This window comes from Ranitomeya variabilis, chromosome 4 (genome assembly GCF_051348905.1).
Source record: "Ranitomeya variabilis isolate aRanVar5 chromosome 4, aRanVar5.hap1, whole genome shotgun sequence".
Taxonomy (NCBI): domain Eukaryota; kingdom Metazoa; phylum Chordata; class Amphibia; order Anura; family Dendrobatidae; genus Ranitomeya; species Ranitomeya variabilis.
The window spans coordinates 715,338,326-715,357,487 of record NC_135235.1 but is presented as its reverse complement, the minus strand read 5'-3'; positions in this window follow the sequence as shown (position 1 = coordinate 715,357,487).

The following is a 19,162-nucleotide window of genomic DNA, read 5'->3' as shown; positions in this document are numbered from 1 at the left end:
GTCTGCATCTAAAAAGGAGTGATCACACCTTGGAGAGCTGTTGCACCAAGTGGACTAATAGTAAGAGACCTAGCACTCAACTTTAGCTAAGATGCAGCAGGAAAGATTTATTGTAGTAAATACAGGAAAACGTTTCTGTCAATTGTGACCTTCATCAGTTACTACAAGAAACACAGACATCTGTGTCGGTATAAGGAAAAAGTGACAAACAAAATAATAACAATAACAAAAGTATATACAAAAGACATAGCAAACCATATAAGGTCATAATATCACATAACAATATACCGGCAAAGCTAGGAGTCAAGCACAATACCAATTCCAATCTCTATTGTTGGATCTATAATCAAGAGAAGGTGTAGAGGTGCCTGAATAGGTCAAAAAGGGACATACCAGAAAGTTGTTAAATAGAAGCCGGTGACGGGAAATGTAATCGCTGTACGATCCTGCATACAGATAAGGGTCAAGTGAGTGGACTACATGTATAGGTGCCAAGTAGTATAGGAAAGTCTAGTCCACCTACATATATCAAGATTAGTTCAGCGTGGTTGTTGTAGACAAGCCTGCTGTGAGCAAATAGGAAGATTCCTAGGAGGCAATAGGAAGTGGCAGCTTATAATAATAGAAAGGCCGGAGTATTGAGAGGAGAGATAAATCCGTTACCTGGAGCTGCAGTGCTCCCCGACGTGGTATCCACCGCTTCTGACCATGTAGTGTCAGCGTGCCCATATAAGAAGGGAAGGGGCGGGACTATAGAGTGATGCGGCCAATAAGACAGCTAAGCTGCTGGACGGAAGTGAAGAGGCTGTGCGCACAATGCCGTACTTGCGGTAGTGATACAGCTGAAAAAATCACTAAACTGTGGAGGTGCAGTGGGTATATGTGTGATATGATATCGCGTTCCTAACCCGGGTGGAAGTGGAAACCCAGAGCGATGGTGTAAGAAGCCGACTGTGGGCGTGTCCATAGAATCACATGACGATTGTGGGCGGGGCCAAGAAACGGGATCCTGAGACTGAATGGAAAGGAAAGTTATACATACAGTAACTGCAATGGGATCCAACGTAGCGCCCCCGTACGCAAATGCCTACATGGTGGATTTTGAGGAAAATATCATTTACAAACAAGCACTCTTTTGAGAGAATGTAATTGTATGGAAACGCTACATTGATGATGCCTTTTGTATATGGGGGGGGCTCTTCAGAGACACTCCCAATGTTCTTTAATCTCCTGAATACCTCTTGGCCTGGGATACAATTCGCAATGAGCCATGATCCCTATCGTATCAACTATTTGGACACAATGGTTATCATACCGCTGCTGCCGCCTTCCCAGTCCTGTCATTCTTACCTGTCTTCGGCATCCCGGCGCGCCTCTCCTTCTGCGGCGTTTCTCTCTCCGCGCTCGCTCCCAGCCTCTGCTTCTCGTGCGCGCGTGCATACCAGGTTCAGTGCTGCGCGTGTGCACTTCTGATCCTCTGTTGGGGCTCCTCTTCATCTCCTCTATGGTTCTGGAGGACTAGTACCCGGAAGTCGGTCCTCCTTATTGTCCTCTCTATGGTTCTGGAGGTCTGTTACCTAGAAGTTCTACCCTACCTTTAGGTATTTAAACTGCTTCCTGCCGTCCCTCTATGCCTGGTTATCATTTGTTCCTTCAGGTGTTCCTGGCCACTCTTAGTCTCTGAGAAGTTCGTTTTCCCTCTGACTTTGGGTTTATCCTGTCTTTCCTGTATCCTGCTAGCCTCTGCGTTCCCTCAGTTCCTCCGCCAGTCCCTGCACTGCTGTAGTTTACCCATCAGTCCTGTATCTCTGCAGTACTCACCTATCCTGTGGTCCTACTATCTCCGCCTCTTCTTGGTCTTCTCCCGTCCTGGTCCTCCAGCTTCTGTGGTGATAGTCCCTCACGGGCCTGCCCCTAACTCTCCCTGTATAGGGGGCGGTCTATCTGGTCAGCTCATCCGTGAGGGGTTCGTCGTTGCGGTCTAGAGGGTCCACTTTCCGTTTTCCCTCTTTGAATCGTCACACACAATCATATAACCAAGCCATGGACCCCGCTGGTGTCTCTGCCACTCAAAAGGAGTTACTTTTTTTGCGGGAGAACCAGACTAGAATCATGTCCTTTCTCAAGAACATGGAGTCTCGTCTCGCGACGTTACAGTCTACCGACCCTGGTAACGCTACTCAGTTGGCGGCTCTTCAGCAAGAGTTAAGTCAACAACGGGACACTCAGTCCCATATTTTGAATTTTATGGCCGCTGTCGATAATCGACTTCTTTCTCTTCAGATAGCCGCTTCTGCTCCTGTACAGGCGTCCGCTTCACAGCCCTCGCCCCGTCTTGCCAGGCCACCTCGGTATGGTGGGGATCCTAAATTATGACGCGGGTTTCTCAACCAGTGTCAACTACACTTTGAATTATCTCCACTACTGTACCCAACTGACCGAGCTAAGGTGGCTTTTGTGGTGTCCCATTTGGAGGGCGAGGCTTTGGCTTGGGTGAACCCTCTTTGGGAGCGAGATGATCCAGTGGTTTCTCAACGTGCTCTCTTTTTAGACACCTTCCGCAAGGTGTTTGATGAACCTGGTCGTCTGGTATCGACTACTGAGTCCCTTTTCAACCTTAGTCAGGGGATCCTTTCTGTAGCTCAATATGCCATCCATTTCCGGACGCTGTCCTCTGAGTTAGGTTGGAATAATGAGGCTTTGGTGAGAGCATTTTGGTGAGGTTTGTCTTCTCGTATTAAGGATGAGCTGGCAGGGCGTGATACTCCTTCTGCTTTAGATGACCTTATCTCTTTGGCGACTCGCATTGATTTTCGGTTCCAGGAGCGTTCTCGTGAGGTTGTCAGAGAGAGGAGACCTCCTCGTTTATCCTCCATTACACATGGTACTTTTCTTTCCCAAACCACTGCAGCTTCTTCCTCTTCTTCCCCTGAGCCTATGCAGGTTGATCGCCTCCAGCCTGCCGAAAAATGCCGAAAGGAGAGACTCGCACAGGGCTTATGCTTTTATTGTGGCAGCGCTTCTCATCTTCTGCGTTCTTGTCCCCAGAAGCGGGGAAACACCTCCGCCTAGGTCAGGTAAGAGAGGCCTCCCTAGGTAGCCATGATTCCTCTCCACCTTTGATTTTACCTGTCATTTTACACATGGGTTACAGTCGCTTCTCTCTTGAGGCTTATGTAGATTCTGGTGTGGCTGGGAATTTTGTTGAGCTGGTTGAGAGGCTTGGGATTCCTGTCAGATCCTTGGAGGTTCCTAGGCAAATAGCTTCTGTCGACGGTCAGCCTTTGCGGGAGGTCGTTTCTTCTGTCACAGAGGAGATTGAGATTCAAATTGGAGCTTTACATCGAGAAAAGTTAGCATTTTATGTTTTACCGTCTTTATCCCATGCATTTCTTTTAGGACTCCCCTGGCTAAGAACCCATGAACCTTCTCTGAATTGGCGTACTGGGGACGTCCTAACCTGGGGACAGTTTTGTCAAAACAGATGCCTGCTTCCCGTCAAGCCTGCTAGTCTCTCTCCCTCGTCTCCGGAACTAGCGAATCTACCCGCAGCTTATCACTCTTTTTCGGACGTTTTCAACAAAAAGGAAGCAGAGGTCTTACCTCCGCATCGCCCATACGACTGTCCGATAGATCTTGTATCCGGCTCTACTCCTCCTAGAGGTTGTATTTATCCTCTGTCACCCTCCGAGACTCTAGCCATGTCTGAATATGTCCAAGAGAATCTGGCCAGAGGCTTTATATGGAAGTCCTCCTCACCTGCAGGCGCTGTTTTTTTCTTCGTCAAGAAGAAGGACGGTTCCCTTCGTCCCTGCATTGATTACCGTGGCCTCAATAACATCACCATTAAAAACAAGTATCCATTTCCTCTCATCCCAGAACTTTTTGATCGTCTGCGTGGAGCACGAATCTGCACTAAACTGGATCTCAGAGGAGATTACAACTTGATCTGAATTCATTCGGGAGATGAATGGAAGACTGCGTTTAACACCAGAGACAGTCATTCTGAGTATTTGGTGATGCTTATGTAATGCTCCTGCAGTTTTTCAAGAGTTGGTGAATGATGTTTTTCAGGACCTACTTTACACCTGTGTAGTGGTGTACTTAAACGACATCCTTGTGTTTTCACCTTCACCGGATCTGCTTTCTCATAGGAGACATGTGCGGCAAGTTTTTCTCCGTCTGAAGGAGAATCGTCTGTATGCTAAACTTGAGAAGTGTGCCTTCGAACAGTCGTCCCTGCCGTTCCTGGTCTTCATCATCTCTGATTCTGGTCTGTGTATGGATCCGGCTAAAGTTTCTGCCGTACTCAACTGGCCACGTCCGCTTGGGGTTAAGGCGATTCAGCGTTTTCTAGGATTCGCGAATTACTATCGGCAATTTATTCCCCATTTCTCCTCCTTGTCGGCTTCCATCTCCTCTTTGATAAAGAAGGGTGCCAATCCTCGTCTTTGGCCAGCTGAGGCTGAAAAGGCTTTCCACTCTCTCAAAGAAGCATTCGCCTCCGCTCCTTTACTCCATCGCCCTGACGCTAATAAACCCTTTTTCCTAGAGGTTGACCCCTCTGCTGTCAGTGCCGGAGCTGTGCTTTATCAGAAGTCTTCTACTGGTCGTCTTGTGCCCTGTGGTTTCTTCTCCAAGAGTTTTTCTTCCTCTGAAAGAAATTATTCCATTGGCGACAGAGAACTTTTGGCCATTACATTGGCCTTAGAGGAGTGGAGATATCAGTTGGAAGGAGCCTTACATCCCTTTGTCATCTTTACGGATCATAAGAATTTGGCATACATTCGTTCAGCGCACCGACTGAATCCACGACAGGCCAGGTGGGCCTTGTTCTTTGCCCGGTTTGACTTTGAACTTCGCTTCCTGCCTGGAGAAAAGTACTTCAAAGCTGACGCTCTATCCAGGTCCTTCTTGTCGGTGGACACTGAGGAGGAATCCTCGCACATCATTGACCCCGCTAGAATCATCACACTTGCTCCAGTATCTATGACCTCTTTACCTCCGGGTAAGACTTTCATTTCTGAGAGGAACAGGAGACTTGTGTTACTCTGGGGACATGCTTCCAAGCTAGCAGGACATGTCGGTTTTAAGAAAACTCTTGATCTAATATCTCGTTACTACTGGTGGCCCACTCTTTTGAAGGATGTCCAAGCTTTTGTGGTCTCTTGTCCTTCCTGTGCCAAGAACAAATACCCAGGCGGCTTCCTTCCGGACTTCTTCTTCCTCTTCCAGTGCCTACTGCTCCGTGATAACATATTGCAATGGATTTCTTAACTGATCTGCCTCGTTCCTGTGGTTGTACCGTCATCCTCATGGTTGTGGCCCGTTTTTCTAAAATGGCACATTTCATTGCTCTTCTGTTGTGAATTCCGTTTCTGTTGTGAATTCCGTTCTCGGGCTCCCTCCTGTGGTCGTGAATGGTACTTTAGTGAGTTCTGTCCTTGGACACCCTCTGGTGGCTTTGAGTGGATCTGCTGATCTTTGAGGTTGGCTTTCTCAGCTGCCCTCACCTATTGTTTCTGCTGGCTTTCCTATTTAACTCTGCTCAGGTTGTTAGTTCATGCCAGCTGTCAATGTCTCAGTACTGGTTCAGATCTCTCTTGGATTTCTCAGATAACCTGTCTACTCCAGCAGAAGCTAAGTCCCTGCTAGTTCATTTGTTGTCCATTTGTTTTTGAGTATATTTCTCAGTATATGCTATGTTTCTAGTCCAGCTTGCTATTATGATATTTCCTTGCTAGCTGGAAGCTCTGGGGGTGCAGAGTTGCACCTCCACACCGTGAGTCGGTGTGGAGATCTTTTTGCACACTCTGCGTGGTTTTTGTAGTTTTTAATACTGACCGCACAGTTCCCTTTCCTATCTTCTGTCTATTTAGAGAAGATTCGGCCTCCTTTGATAAAATCTGTTTTCATTCCTGTGTTTGTCACTTCCCTCTAACTCACAGTCAATATTTGTGGGGGGCTACCTTTCCTTTGGGGAATTTCTCTGAGGCAAGGTAGGCTTCTGTTTCTACCTTTAGGGGTAGTTAGCTCTTAGGCTGTGAAGAGGCGTCTAGGGAGAGTTAGGAACGCTCCACGGCTATTTCTAATGTGTGTGATAGGATTAGGGATTGCGGTCAGTAGAGTTACCACCTCCTCAGAGCTTGTCTCAGGTTTTTGTTTTAACCATCAGGTCTTTCCGGGTGCTCCTAACCACCAGGTCCATAACACTCTTCCTGGTCTGCCTTCGGCTCCTGAACTGGCGAAGATTTTTGTTCAACATATTTTTCGCATTCATGGTCTTCCACAGCACATTGTTTCTGACCGGGGAGTTCAGTTCACCGCTCGTTTCTGGAGATCTCTCTGTAAGTCATTGAACATTTCGCTTGATTTTTCTTCGGCCTATCATCCACAGTCCAACGGCCAAGTGGAGCGTACCAATCAGATCCTGGTTACTTATCTCCGGCATTTCTCCAACACTCATCAAAATGATTGGTCTGACTTACTACCATGGGCCGAGTTTTCTTATAATAACCACACCTGCGAAGCTTCTACCAAATCTCCATTTTTTGTCTACGGACAACGCCCTGGTCTTCCTCTACCAGTTCCTCCAGTCTCTACTGTGCCGGCGGCAGATCTTCTGTCTAGAGAATTCTCCAGGGTTTGGCAGGAGACCAAGTCTGCTCTCGAACTAGCTCAGCATAGGATGAAGAGGCATGCAGATAAAAGGCGTCTCGATTCTCCTGTGTTCCATCCTGGGGATAAGGTCTGGCTTTCTTCTAGATTTATTCGCCTTAAAATCCCTTCACATAAACTGCGTCCCCGTTATATTGGTCCTTTCGAGGTTTTGGCACGTATTAACAACGTTTCTTACAAACTTAAGTTACCTGCCTCTCTTCGTATCCCTAATTCCTTTCATGTATCTCTCCTTAAGCCTGTAGTTTTTAATCGGTTTCATACCTCGACTCTTTCTTCACTTTCGCCTGTTTCCGCAGACAATGTTTTTGAGGTTAAGGACATTTTGGCCATGAAAAAAATTAGAGGTAGAACTTTGTTTTAGGTCGACTGGAAGGGTTTCGGTCCTGAGGAGAGATCCTGGGAGCCTCGGGAGAATATTCAGGCTCCTCTGATTTTAGCTAAGTTTCTTTCTGGCCTAAAGAGGAAGGAGGGATGTAAAGACGGGGGTACTATCATACCGCTGCTGCCGCCTTCCCAGTCCTGTCATTCTTACCTGTCTTTGGGGTCCCGGCGCGCCTCTCCTTCTGCAACGTCTCTCGCTCCGCGCACGCTGCGCGTGTGCACTTTTGATCTTCTGTCGGCGCTCCTCTTCATCTCCTCTATGGTTCTGGAGGACTAGTACCCGGAAGTCGGTCTTCCTTATTGTCCTCTCTATGGTTCTGGAGGTCTGTTACCTGGAAGTGCTACCCTGCCTTTAGGCATTTAAACTGCTTCCTGCCGTCCCTCTGTGCCTGGTTATCATTTGTTCCTTCAGGTGTTCCTGGACGCTCTTAAGGTACCGTCACACTGAGCGACTTTACAACGAGAACGACAATGATCCGTGATGTTGCAGCGTCCTGGATAGCGATATCATTGTGTTTGACACGCAGCAGCGATCTGGATCCTGCTGTGATATCGCTGGTCGTTGCTGAAAGTCCAGAACTTTATTTGGTCGTCAGATCGGCGTGTATCGTTGTGTTTGACAGCAAAAGCAACAATGCCAGCAATGTTTTACAATGGTAACCAGGGTAAATATCGGGTTACTAAGCGCAGGGCCACGCTTAGTAACCCGATATTTACCCTGGTTACCATTGTAAAAGTAAAAAAAAAAACAGTATATACTCACCTTCTGATGTCTGTCACGTCCCCCGGCGTCAGCGCTGCTGCTCAGAGCTTCCTGCACTGAATGTGTCAGTGCCGGCCATAAGGCAAAGCACAGCGGTGACGTCACCGCTGTGCTTTAGGGCCGGCGCTCATACAGTGCAGGGAAGCGGACGTGACAGGCACCGGAATGTAAGTATGTAGTGTTTGTTTTTTTTACATTTACACTGGTAACCAGGGTAAACATCGGGTTACTAAGCGCGGCCCTGCGCTTAGTAACCCGATGTTTACCCTGGTTACCAGGGGACTTCGGCATCGTTGGTCGCTGGAGAGCTGTCTATGTGACAGCTCTCCAGCGACCACACAGCGACGCTGCAGCGATCGGCATCGTTGTCGATATCGCTGCAGCGTCGCTTAATGTGACGGTACCTTTAGTCTCTGAGAAGTTCGTTTTCCCTCTGACTTTGGATTTATCCTGTCTTTCCTGCATCTTGCTAGCCTCTGCATTGCCTCAGTTCCTCCGCCAGTCATTGCACTGCTGCAGTTTACCCATCAGTCCTGTGTCTCTGCAGTACTCACCTATCCTGTGGTCCTACTATCTCCGCCTCTTCTTGGTCTTCTCCCATCCTGGTCCTCCAGCTTCTGTGGTGATAGTCCCTCACGGGCCTGCCCCTAACTCTCCCTGTATAGGGGGCGGTCTATCTGGTCAGCTCGTCCGTGAGGGGTTCGTCGTTGCAGTCTAGAGGGTCCACTTTCCATTTTCCCTCTTTGAATCGTCACACTCACAATTGGACTGCACTCGGATGACATCTGAGTGCAGCCTGATTCTTACAGCATAACAATGGTGATCAAAGATCCTAGAGGAATCCTCTCCACCGATCTATACGTTAAGGAGACAGATCGGAACAGTATACTGCATTTCCATAGTCCCCCCCTAATACAAACGGGCAATACCGAAATCTCAGTACCAGAGAGTAAGACGTATTGTCTCAGATACAGATACACAACATCCCAGGCCTAATGAGATGACTATGAAATTTAAAGAAAAGGTTACCCCTCACAGGTGCTAACCGAATCTTACAGTATAATGCCCCTACATGGTCAGTCAAACAATCCTTGAATCGGATTCCCTTTGTGCACAGCTTTCACCCTTTTGCCTATATTTGACATAAGTCCATTCGGAAGAATTGGCACTTGTTATCAAGTGCCTACCCAGATGTCCAGGAATTTCAAAATCCGTTCCTTCCATGTTTCAAAAAGGCACCTAACCTAAAGGACTCTTTAGTGAAAGCAGATATGGGCACGAAATCCAGTATACCGAAACAATGGTTCCTACAGAACCCAAGGAAAGGCACCTTTCCATGTTTGCATTGTATACAGTGCAACAATGTGCTTAAAGGTGATACGTTTACACACCCCTTTTCTGGGAAGCTATTAAATTTTCGTGAGTATTTTACCTGCGAATCATCATACGTAGTGTACCTAATCAAATGCCCTTGCGGACTTCTCTATATAGGCGAAACATCCCAACCTATTCGTGACAGGATTTCTAAGCATAAATCCACTATTAAGGTGGAAAAATCTTCTCCTTCCCATCCCCCACCATTTCATTTCGGCGGGCGACAATATAGCTCAACTAAGATTCCAGGTCATAGAGCATGTCCCACCCCCACGGCGAGGGGGCCTAAAAAAAGTGAGGCCTACTGGATCCATACCCTAGACACGATGAGCCCCAAGGGTCTGAATAGGGAATATGAATTGACGTCATTCTTGTAACACACAGACAGTAGGGTTCTTCATATAGGGAACTGTCATATGGGATTTTTTATTAACATTATGTTTTGTGCCCACACAAGGCCACCATGTTACTGTATGTATAACTTTCCTTTTCCATAGGTAAAGACCTTACGGTGTGGGTATATTGTTGTGGTTTATGACATCTTATATGTGACGTTCCCACATACATTATATTATGACGATTGCCCTAAATATATGGTATATACTAATATATGTTTTTCTATTATAGAGACGTTTATACTAATGTCTGTGGATCTGGATATCTGTTGCAAATACTACCACCATTCTTCTCTAGTGACACCATGATCCCTGCGTTATATCCCTATCCACACTTCAGCGTCCATAGGACCACCACTACACAGCTCTAACCTGGATGTATCACTCGTATACCACTTCGTTATAATCCCATTCAGTCTCAGGATCCCGTTTCTTGGCCCCGCCCACAATCGTCATATGACTCCATGGACACACCCACAGCCTGCTTCTTACACCATCACTCTGGATTTCCACTTCCACCCGGGTTAGGAACACGATAATAATCTTTATTTTTATATAGCGCTAACATATTCCGCAGCGCTTTACAGTTTGCACACATTATCATCACTGTCCCCGTTGGGGCTCACAATCTACATTCCCTATCAGGATATGTCTTTGGAATGTGGGAGGAAACCAGAGGAAACCCACACAAACACGGAGAGAACATACAAACTCTTTGCAGATGTTGTCCTTGGTGGGGTTTGAACCCAGGACTCCAGTGCTGCAAGGCTGCTGTGCTAACCACTGCACCACCGTGCTGCCCGGTTGTACAGAAATATCATATCGCACATATACCCGCTGCACCTCCACAGTTTAGTGATTTTTTCAGCTGTATCACTACCGCAAGTACGGCATTGTACGCACAGCCTCTTCACTTCCGGCCAGCAGCTTAGCTGTCTTATTGGCCGCATCACTCTATAGTCCCGCCCCTTCCCTTCTTATATGGGCACGCTGACACTACATGGTCAGACAAGCGGTGGATACCGCGTCGGGGAGCACTGCAGCTCCAGGTAACGGATTTATCTCTCCTCTCAATACTCCGGCCTTTCTATTATTATAAGCTGCCACTTCCTATTGCCTCCTTAGGAATCTTCCTATTTGCTCACAGCAGGCTTGTCTACAACAACCACGCTGAACTAATCTTGATATATGTAGATGGACTAGACTTTCCTATACTACTTGGCCCCTATACATGTTGTCCACTCACTTGACCCTTATCTGTATGCAGGATCGTACAGCGATTATATTTCCCGTCACCGGCTTCTATTTAACAACTTTCTGGTATGTCCCTTTTTGACCTATTCAGGCACCTCTACACCTTCTCTTGATTATAGATCCAACAATAGAGATTGGAATTGGTATTGTGCTTGACTCCTAGCTCTGCCAGTATATTGTTATGTGATATTATGACCTTATATGGTTTGCTATGTCTTTTGTATATACTTTTGTTATTGTTATTATTTTGTTTGTCATTTTTTCCTTATAACGACACAGATGTCTGTGCTTCTTGTAGTAACTGATGAAGGTCACAATTGACAAAACATTTTCCTGTATTTACTACAATAAATCTTTCCTGCATCTTACCTAAAGTTGAGTGCTAGGTCTCTTACTATTAATCTATATGGTTTGGGAACCTGTCCTTAGCACCCCTTCTCTAGTAGTGCTCACGGTTAAATTTTCCACTTATCTGCACCAGGTGGACTGACATGAATCATGGCTCCAACATGAGATATGTCAATTGAAACAAAGAAGATGATTATCATACTCTTAATGGGAATCTGTCACCCCCAAAATCGAGGGTGAGGTAAGCCCACCGACATCAGGGGCTTATCTACAGCATTCTGTAATGCTGTAGATAAGCACCCGATGTATCCTAAAAGATGAGAAAAAGAGGTTATATTATACTCACTCAGGGGCGTTCCCACTGCTGGTCCGGTCCGGTGCCTCCTATTTTCATCAGATGGCGTCCTCTTTTTGTCTTCAGGCTGCAGCTCCGGCGTACTTTGTCTGCCCTGTTGAGGGCAGAGCAAAGTACTGCAGTGTGCAGGCGCCGGGAAAGGTCAGAGAGGCCCGGCGCCTGCGCCCTGCAGTACTTTGCTCTGCCTTCAACAGGGCAGACAACGTACGCCTGCGCGGGAGCCTGAAGACAAGAGGACGTCATCTGATGAAGATAGGAGGCGCCGTACTGGACCAGCAGCGGGAATGCCCCTGGGTGAGTATAATATAACCTCTTTTTATCATCTTTTAGGATACATCGGGGGCTTATCTACAGCATTACAGAATGCTGTAGATAAGCCCCTGATGCCGGTGGGCTTACCTCACCCTCGATTTTGGGGGTGACAGATTCCCTTTAAGAGGGTAAATCATCACGCAATGTTGCAAAAGATGTAGATTCTTCACAGTCAGCTGTGTCTAAAATCTGGACCAAATACAAACAACATGGGAAGGTTGTTAAAGGCAAACATACTGGTAGACTAAGGAATTCATCAAAGTGTCAAGACCAGAAACTTAAAGCAATATATCTCCAAAACAGGAAATGCACAACAAAACAAATGAGAAACGAATGGGTGGAAACTGGAGTCAACGTCTGTGACCAAACTGTAAGAAATTGCCTAAAGGAAATGGGATTTACATACAGAAAAGCTAAACGAAAGCCATCATTAACACCTAAACAGAAAAAAACAAGGTTACAATGGGCTAAGGAAAAGCAATCGTGGACTGTGGGTGACTGGATGAAAGTCATATTCAGTGATGAATCGCGAATCTGCATTGGGCAAGGTGATGATGCTGGAACTTTTGTTTGGTGCCGTTCCAATGAGATTTATAAAGATGACTGACTGAAGAGAACATGCAAATTTCCAGTCATTGATGATATGGACTGCATGTCAGGTAAAGGCACTGGGGAGATGGCTGTCATTACATCTTCAATAAATGCACAAGTTTACGTTGATATTTTGGACACTTTTCTCATCCCATCAATTGAAAGGATGTTTGGGGATGATGAAATAATTTTTCAAGATGATAATGCATCCTGCCATAGAGCAAAAACTGTGAAAACATTCCTTGAAAATAAGACACATAAGGTCAATATCATGGCCTGCAAATAGTCCGGATCTCAATCCAATTGAAAATATTTGGTGGAAATTGAAGAAAATGGTCCATGACAAGGCTCCAACCTGCAAAGCTGATCTGGCAACAGCAATCAGGCCTGTTTCACACGTCAGTGGCTCCGGTACGTGTGGTGTCAATTTCCTCACGTACCGGAGACACTGACACACGTAGACACATTAAAATCAATGTGTCTCTGCAGATGTCAGTGATTTTTCGCAGACCGTGTGTCCGTGTGCAAAACACGGAGACATGTCAGTGTCCGTGGGAGCGCACGGGTCACACGGACCCATTAAAGTCAATGGGTCCGTGTGCGTTTTTCCTGTCATAGGGTTAAAATTGAACACGGACAGCACACTGACAGCACACGGACCCTAAAAACGTACGCACGGCCATCACAAGGATGGCCTATGTGAGCACACGAACACACGGACATGGATAACTCCGGTACCGTTTTCTCCGGTACCGGAGTTATCTGGACGTGTGAGACTGGCCTCAGAGAAAGTTGAAGCCAGATTGTTGAGTCTGACCATAGCAATGATGTACAACGTGTGGGACAGAGGAGAGACTGTTGGAGATAAGGGAATACTCTAATATTACCCATTATGGCAAAATCATCAACTGGTGGACTTTGACAAATTTACTGGTTTCAGAGGTTGGGAATCAAGGGGAATTCAGACTTTAGATCAGTTAGTAGGAAATGGAACACTTAAAAGCTTTAACAAACTACAAAAAGAGTTTGGATTGCCCATGGCCTCTTCTTTCGATACCTACAACATAGGCATGCATATCTAACTCAGTTTAGCGCTGTGGCACAGGATATACTGAAAAAATATTTACTAGACTCAATAGCAACAGCAAAATACATGACCGGCTTAATTTCAAACATCTATCAGAAACTCTCAGTCTCGCATGAGAGACCATCCCCTGACAGCTACATTAAAATAGGAAGCAGATGTGAGGTTTATTATGGAAGTTTTGAATCCCCAATGGCTGTGGATCTTTAGCGAACATTGTATCAAGCTCGCAAACTTGTTACACAACATTGGCCAGATACTCAACCACTGACAGTTAATGAGTTAATAAATAAGCAAAACAATATTATTTGGTTGGAAATTTGACAACATCTGGGGACCCTGGCTGAATGCTCCAGGTCTACAATATGGAGTACTCCTGAGAGAACATATGGCAATTTCTGGCTTCATGAACACTTGTAGTATCATCAATCCAGGTTAAATGATATAAGTAGGGTGAGTACACATGCAAACTAATTATGATAACTGAATGGCAGATATTCTAATGTATACACATCATAAAAAAATAATAGTATGAATACAGATTTATCTTGGGTGTTATCGGGGAGGGGGGTTGAATTAGTTTGAAAAAAAAAATCGAATCCTTGCATGCAAGTCTGTAAAATACCAAAAATAATCCATCCCGCTAGGCAGCTAAGCCAATTGGCTGGATTTAAAAAGGAGTCTATATATTGTATCAGCCTCATTAAGAACCTTAAGGCAGGGGCGGACATACCGCCGGTTCAACCGGTGCAGCCGCACCGGGGCCCAGAGCGGGGAGGGGGCCCGACCCGACGGACATGCACGGCACGTCGGCAATCGACAATTGTTGTGACTCCTCGTGAGTCGTGACTCAGTGTGCTGCTGCACTGCAGCCTGCCTGCCGCTGCGACGCGTGGATCATCATTCCTGAATTTCCTGCTCAGCCTGCTGTAATGAGCGCCGGGCCGGCGCCGCGGTACCCAGCGAGTGACATGACCGCTGGAGCAGCCTCAGAAGCTGCCGTGCCCGGCGCCCGCCACTGCCCGGAGTCTGCGGAGACCATGATCTGTCCACAGTCCGGGTCTGGGAGGAGCCAGGAGCAGGAGGTGAGTATATTTACCTGTCCAGGATCCACGCGCCGCTCCATCTTCCAATCCCGTCCCGTCTCTGCGCTCTGACTGTTCAGGTCAGAGGGCACGCGGATGACGTATAGTGTGCGCGCCGCCCTCTGCCTGATCAGTCAGTGCGGAGAGACGGGACGGTGAGGACCAGCGGGCGGGCAGAGACGAGAGTCGAGCCGAGGTGACTGAGTGAGTATGTCTTTTTTTTATTGCAGCATTTATATGTGGCGCCGGCGGCACAGGCGTTATATATGGACGGAGCAGCATCACTCACTCAGCATCTATCTATGGGGCCCTGGGGGCCGGGCCCGGGGCCATAATGAATTGAGCGGCACAGGCGTTATTATATATGGAGCATCAGACACTCAGCATCTATCTATGGGGGCCATAATGAATTGGAGCATTATATCTGGCGGCACAGCTTTATAGGGAGGGAGTCCATATAAAGCTGTGCCGCCACATATAATGCTCCATTACTCATTATGGCCCCATAGATGCTCCATCCATATTATGGATGGAGCATCTATGGGGTAATAATGAATTGTATGGAGCATTATATGTGGCGGCACAGCATTATATGGAGCATCTGGGCTGGGCCATAATGAATTGTATGGACTATGGAGCATTATATGTGGCGGCACAGGCACAGCGTTATATGGAGCATCTGGGCTGGGCCATAATGAATTGTATGGACTATGGAGCATTATATGTGGCGGCACAGGCACAGCGTTATATGGAGCATCTATGGGGCCATAATGAATTGTATGGAGCATTATATGTGGCGGCACAGGCACAGCGTTATATGGAGCATCTATGGGGCCATAATGAATTGTATGGAGCATTATATGTGGCGGCACAGGCACAGCGTTATATGGAGCATCTATGGGGCCATAATGAATTGTATGGAGCATTATATGTGGCGGCACAGGCACAGCGTTATATGGAGCATCTATGGGGCCATAATGAATTGTATGGAGCATTATATGTGGTGGCACAGGCACAGCGTTATATGGAGCATCTATGTTTACATAACTTTGTTGCAGTATGGGGGGGGGGCCCAGGAAAATTTCTTGCACAGGGGCCCTCTGCAGTCTGTGTCCGCCCCTGCCTTAAGGAACCTAGAAAATCTGAGTCCAAGTCTCATCGGGTATGCTGTGTGGTGTTAATACCTTCCTTGGCTCCTGGGGTAAGGCTAAGTACAGCACAGTCCTTGCAGATACTTGGCTGTGTATACAGATCCAACAGTCCAGCAGTTTTTGTCCTTCTGCGTCTTTTATAAGAAAAGCATGATGTTGAATACGTTTGTTGTCCCTGTCAACATTTAAAAGTTTATCCAGTGTCTCTGTAGGGTGCAGAAATCCTACCACTGCCAGCAAGTTGATTAGAACAGTCATTCTGCTGGTGAAAAGATCTATTTGCAGTGACTGCCATGGATCCAGGTGGGCTTTCCCTCAAGTTTCCCTGAGGTGAATGTGGTCAGCTGGACTTTAAAATGGGCCGTCAAACCGTGGTTCTAGGCTCCTTCTCACGTGTCTATGTATGACCACCCAATCACCTGGATTCAGCTGATGTACGTCTGCACTGGCATTAAGATCTGGAATGGATGAAAACACATGTTTATGCACCACATTAAGTCTTTTCTGCAGGGCCTGGACATGGGCTGTCATAGCACCGTGTTGCATTTGTAGCACCTGTGGGAAGTAAAGACCAGTCTCTGGCAAACTACTAAACAGGACTTCAAAAGGAGATAAGCCTGTCTTTCTATTTGCAGTGTGTCTGACTGAAAAGAGTGCAAGAGGCAGGCACTCTACCCCGCTCTTTCCTGTGTGTGCCATGGCCTTTGAATTTTCAGTTTAAGTGTCCCATTTAGTCTCTCCACTTTCCCACTACTTTATGGTCTATATGGTGTATGAAATGCTTGCTGTACTCCCAGGGCCTGCATGACTTCCCTCATTATTTCTCCCGTGAAGTGTGTACCCTTATCGCTTTCTATGGTTTCTGGGACACCATACCTGCAGATCAGTTCTTTCATCAGTTTGTCTGCTGTCGCTTTAGCATTTGCACATTTTACCGGATAGGCTTCCAGCCAACCAGAGAAGAGATCTACACATACTAGGACATTTTTCACACACTCCTACCTTGGGTAGCTGTATGTAGTCAGCCTGCAGTCTCTGAAATGGGTAGAGAGGCCTGAGTGTCGCTTTCTTAGGGATTTATTTATTTATTACTGTTTTACCTGGGTTGTGCTGTGCACAGATGAGGCATGACTGTACGGGCTTTGCGGCTGCGTAACTGAAACCAGGAACGATCTAGAAGGCATCTACCATGGACACATGTGACATTTTGAGGTGTGAGTGGGGCCATGTGTTGCTTGCACCATTATTAGGAACAGGGACCTTGGTATATACAATTTATCCTTATTATCCCATACTCCTTCTGAGTTCAGCTCAGCTCCCATTCTCCCCCAGTGTTCCTTCTCTGTTTGGGCAGCTGGAGGGATTTCAGGACATCTAGACTCAGTGTGACTGGAATACGCTGACTCCCTGCCACCGTCCACTGCTCCCTAGGCTGCCCTGCTGCTACATTAGCAGTCTCGTCTGCCCTTCTGTTGCCTTCTACCTCCACAGAGTCACCGTTCGTGTGTGCTTTTACTTTGATGATGCCAACCTGGACTGGTAACCTCAATGCCTCCACTAATTGTTTCACCAGCTCCACATTTTTAATGGGCTTACCAGCTGATGTAAGAAACATTCTGCTTCTCCAGATAAGGCAATAATCATGGGATATTCCCCACGCATAATTTGAATCTGTGTAAATATTAGCGACTTTACCTACAGCAGCTCTACACGCCTCGGTGAGTGCCTTCAACTCTGCCTCCTGCACCGACATGTGAGGAGGGAGTGGTTCAGCTCTGATTACCTCATGTGAGGATACTACTGCATATCCAGTGTAGAATCACCCATCGTGGTGGTATCTGGAGCCATCTACAAAAATAAAAACCTCAGAATATGCATTAGGAACAGGTTTTTGTTTTTTTTCCATGAACATATGTAAAACCCACTGTCTCCTGACTCATCAGTTCCTAAGCAGTCATGTACGTGCGTCATGTCAACGTACCAGACCACTTTTTTTTTTCTCCTGCTGACGCTGTCACCAATTCCCCCTTTTCTGAATCCACAGGCAGATGAGCGGCTGGATTCAGAACATTATATTGTTTGAGGGTGACGTATTCAGGAATTAGTATTAGAGCACATTCAAGTCTGATCTGTCTTTCCATAGACAGGTGTTTTGGTTGAACTTGTACGAGTATGGCATTAATGTCATGTGGGGAACAAATTGTCAAAAGAAAAAGTCAGTGTGAGCTCACATGCCTATAAGTAATACAGCAGCTCTTACAGCACGGACACACGTAGGAGACAATCTAATCACTGGGTCTAATTGTGCTGAGTAGTAAGCTATCAGTCCCTGTTTTCCTCCATGCTGTGTGTGTCAGCACTGCCTGTTTTCTTCTTTAATCAGGCGTCTTGTACCTTTAGCAATATTGTGGCCTAAAAATGTGACCTTTTGTTTGCAATACTGTAGTTTGTCACGTGAGACTTTGCAACCCTTTTCTGCTAAAAGGCAACAGCAAGGACATCTGGTCCGGGCAGCAGAGCAGGAGGTCATCCACGTACTGTAATAGTACAATCTGCAGATGAGGTGAAGAATGCATTTGCCAAACCAGTGATTGTGAAACATTTTGACGTGGCTGGGATCTGTGACAGTACGGTGTGTGTATTAGGGACAGTTGACGTCACACTCACTGTAACATCATTAATAGCCCGTAAGTCATGAACTATTCTGTAAGTGTCAGGGGAACCCTTGGGTCCTTTTTCTTCTTAATGGGATACAAAGGGGTGTTGCAGGGGGAAGATCTCTACACTAGAACCCCTGCCTTAACATACTCTTTAATATCCCTGCTCAGGGCCATTGATTTGACTAGACTTAAGGGGTATTGCTTTAACCAAAAAGGAGTGGTTCCTTCTTTTAATTTAATCATGACAGGGGGAATGGGCAGCCGACCCACATCAGATTTTCCCCTTGCCCAAACGGTGTCTGGTACCTGACTTTTTTCCCTGTTCTCAGACATTCTGGTGTCAGGTGTTACTTTCACTACTCTTGCCATATACACGATTTCTGCAATATTACACAAGTGTTTATATAAGTCACACATTAATGTCCAAATATTATTTATACCCGTATTTGATTGGGTAGAATACCCCTTAAGAACTAAATTTGATTCACAAAATATGTTACCAAAAGAAAATTATATATATTAAAATATATATATAATTACGAAAGGTGCTGAGTCATAAAATGGGGGAGCACAATGCCATAGGCCACAGCAAAGTACAAGCTTATTCTAAGAAATTAGCAGCCATATATAAATCCATAACTAACAGTTTCAAATACAAAAAGAAGGTATTTGAAAAATACCAAATATCAATGCCAGTTGCTTGCGATAAGGTATAAGAAGTGGAAAAG